Here is a 3,875-nt window from a genome sequence, read left to right as displayed (position 1 = left end):
CCGACGCGGGGCTCGAACTCACGGACCGCGAGATCGTGACCTGGCTGAAGTCAGACGCTTAACCGACTGCGCCACCCAGGCGCCCCATACATTTTTAAACTTTTATTTTTGAGAGGTGGGGGAGGGAGGGGCAGAGAGAGAGAGGGAGACAGAGGATCTAAAGCGGGCTCTGTGCTGTCAGCAGACAACCTTATGAGGGGCCCAAACTAATGAACTACGAGATCATGACCTGAGCTGAAGTCGACATTTAACCAAACTTGCTTTTTTATATATTTTAATATATTTTGACCTCCTTTTGTAGGTAGCTGAAGGGAAGAGGCACTCATGCCCTCAGACACTTCCTGTCACAATTTTTGGTGGCTCAAATGATCCTTCAATACACTTTCTCCCTCTTGACTGCCTCTTGTCTAATGATCTTGACCTCCCCCCAACTCCAGTCTTAACAGTCACATCATTGACCTTATGATAACTGTTATGGGTTGAATTATGACCACCTCCCTCAAAAAACCTATGTGTTTGTGATAGGTGAAAGGAAAGGGCGTCACTTATGTCAAGAGGTTTTAAAATGGAGCCATTAAGGAGATGGGCCATATACATGCCCTCACTGGAGGAACCATGAACTTTTAAACCTGGCCCAATCAAAAGTATTGCAAGGACTTAGCCCAAATTTTCTACTTGCTAGGAAGAGGTTTTACTTAGTGATAGCCTTAGCAATCAGTTATATTCAGTCAAGATTAGCTTTCTGCCACCAAAAACAATCAAAAATTCTTTTTTAACATTAAAAAAATTTTTTTTAATGTTTATTTTTGAGAGAGAGAGAGAAACAGTGTGATTGGGGAGAGGCAGAGAGAGAGGGAGACACGGAATCTGAAGAAGGCTCCGGTCTCTGAGCTGTCAGCACAGAGCCAAACGTGGGGCTTGAACTCAAGAACTACAAGATCATGACCTGGGCCGCAGTTGGACGCTTAACCGACTGAGCCACTCAGGTGCCCCTTTAAACATTTTATTTGTTTTTGAGAGACAGAGAGAGACAGAGCATGAGTAGGGGAGGGACAAAGAGAGTGGGAGACACAGAATCTGAAGCAGGTACCAGGCTCCAAGCTGTCAGCACAGAGTCTGACGCAGGGCTCGAACCCAGAAACTGTAGATCATGATCTGAGCTGAACTCAGACACTTAACCGACTGAGATCCCCAGTCAAAAATCCTTAGTAAGCAACATTATGAATATGAGCATTCCCTTTTTGCCTTAAACCCCCCTGACTTTTGCTTAGTGGGACACTATGTGGGTTGCTACCTAAATCTGTGTATCCCAAAGTACAGATTCTTTGGTCCCAAATAGACACTCTTGCTTAATTATTACCTCCTGACAAGTTTAGGTTGATGTGACAAAGTCCTAGCCCCACTACCTTGGAATGCAGCCCTTTTGGATATAGGGTCATTGCTGATGTTTACAGGAAGCCATTAGAGTGGGCCCTAATTCAGTATAACTGGTATCTTTATAGGAAGGGGAAATTCAGACACAGAGGCACACACACACATGGAGAACACCACGTGCAGAAGAAGGCAGGGATAGGGGTGATCTGTGAGCCAAGGAATGCCAGAGATTGCCAGCAAACCACCAGAAGCTAGAAGAAGAGCAAGGAACATATTCCAGTTTACAGCCCTCTGCGGGAAACAATCTCACCAACATCTTGATCTTGAAGACTTCCAGCCTCCAGAACTGTGAGATAATACATTTCTGTGGTTTAAGCCACTCACTTTGTGGTACTTTGTTACAGCAACCCTAGCCAACTAATAGAATCACTAATGGCTACAAGCCTTCCAGCATCTCAGATTCAAATACCTCCCTCCTGCATCTCCTCACTGCTTCTCCCTTGTAACTAGCTTGATTATCTTTGTTCATTCATTGTAATCACTTGCTCTGTCCTCCCTCCTCTTGTACTCTGTGTCAATTCGGTGGAACATGGCTGGACATGACCCTCCATTACCTGCCTGGTCTCACATTACAGTCATGACCACTGTCCTCCAGCAGACTGTTAAATGCTCTGAGCTACCATCCTGTTTCCTTGCTATATTCACTCTCTCACTGTCTTAAATGGCTATTTCACACATTCACACAAATCTCCAACACCTCACCATTGTCACTTTCTGCTATAACCCTGCTTCCTATTGGAACTAGGAAATTGAAACAATCAGAAGAGAGCTTCCTTGAGCTCCTAAAACCACATCTACCACTGTACTGCTTCTTGACTTCTCTTCTGTTACTAAGTCCATACATTCTATTTTAGTTTCTGTTCTTTGAACAGATTGTCTATAACTCCCTGCTCTAGAGAGGAGACCCACGCATCTCTGGGCATCTCTTCTGGAGATGCTCTTGTCATTCTCCACAGATGTGCTCTGTCCAGGTCTGTGGCAATATCTTCTTTTAGTCAGAGTCCTTTCTCACCTTCTCCTCTGGGTACCCCAGATATTACAAGGAAAAGCTCTAGATTTTCTCTTCTGATATAGCCAGTGAGTATACCAATCCCACTAGACTCCAGCACTCTACAAGGAGTGTGTGTCTGTGTATAATGTGGGGATGTGGAAGGGCTGGTCTTTGGGCCACCTGCCAGGGAGACATTGTTTGAATTCTGCTGGAAATTACAGGGAGATGGGAGCACTCTCCTCAAATTGGAAGTGCATCTGTCCTCCCCAAATCTGTTTTAAAAATTTTTTTTTTCAACGTTTATTTATTTTTGGGACAGAGAGAGACAGAGCATGAACGGGGGAGGGGCAGAGAGAGAGGGAGACACAGAATCGGAAACAGGCTCCAGGCTCCGAGCCATCAGCCCAGAGCCCGACGCGGGGCTCGAACTCACGGACCGCGAGATCGTGACCTGGCTGAAGTCGGATGCTTAACCGACTGCGCCACCCAGGCGCCCCCCAAATCTGTTTTTAATCTGTACTTTATCTCACAGGTTCCCCACTGTTCAAAGATGAAGACCCTTTATAACAGTAAAAACTTTCTCAGCTGCCCACTACTATGATAAGAGCTGAGACGATTCATAATGATTTGAAGTTACTATATATTTGGTAATGCTTTCACATAAATTTTGCACTCTGTCAATTATACAAGCATCTTATATAGTCTATGATCCATATTTGGATCATTTATTTAATTCAAGATGGCCATGATTTGGGCAAAATGCTTTAATAATGCTTTGGTATAACTCTTTGGCTCAGTGTATTATTCAACCTTGTTTTGGGTGATGATTCCTTAACATTTATGTAGAACTTTGACATATTTCACTGTTCTGAGGCTGACAAAGTCATTTCATGAACATTATCTGATTAGATTCATGTCCTGGAGTGTTGGCATATTATTTAAATATGAGGGACCTTTATGTATAACAAGAAGTTACATAGTATAAATAAAGGGGAGGGGTTGTGATCAGGAAAACAATGTCATGATTAATTATGTCTCCTCTCAGCCAACCTGTTTTCATTGTATAGGAGCATGGGACAGAACCAGTGCTGTCTTGGTTGTTGTTTGCTTTTGTTCTGCTTCTTCAAAAGAAAAGCATGTAAAACCTTAAGGTCTGAAATGGATAAAGGTGTTGTTCTGCTTGGAACTGGGGAGAAGACCTCTACCTTATCTCCTTTATTATGTTATGGGAAATTTTTGAACCCCAGAGTTCTCCTTATGAGTACTCAATTCAGGACCCCTTCCTTCCTTCCTTCCTTCCTTCTTTCCTTTCTTTCCTTCCTTCCTTCCTTCCTTCCTTCCTTCCTTCCTTCCTTCCTTCCTTCCTTCCTTCCTTCTCCCTTCCTTCCTTCCTTCCTTCCTTCCTTTCTTTCTTTCTTTCTTTCTTTCTTTCTTTCTTTCTTTCTTTCTT

The 3,875-nt window shown here is 43.5% G+C and overlaps 1 protein-coding gene across 2 annotated transcripts in view; it reads right to left on the bottom strand.

The window, feature by feature from the left end:
• The window catches only part of SAMD9L (sterile alpha motif domain containing 9 like), a 20,010-nt gene that overhangs the window by 11,081 nt on the left and 5,054 nt on the right, over positions 1 to 3,875 (bottom strand). The window lies entirely within an intron of this gene.

This window comes from Herpailurus yagouaroundi, unplaced genomic scaffold (genome assembly GCF_014898765.1).
Source record: "Herpailurus yagouaroundi ecotype Mexico unplaced genomic scaffold, PumYag 100, whole genome shotgun sequence".
Lineage (NCBI taxonomy): Eukaryota > Metazoa > Chordata > Mammalia > Carnivora > Felidae > Herpailurus > Herpailurus yagouaroundi.
The sequence above is the reverse complement of the archived record's forward strand: the minus strand, read 5'-3'. Positions and strand labels throughout refer to the sequence as shown.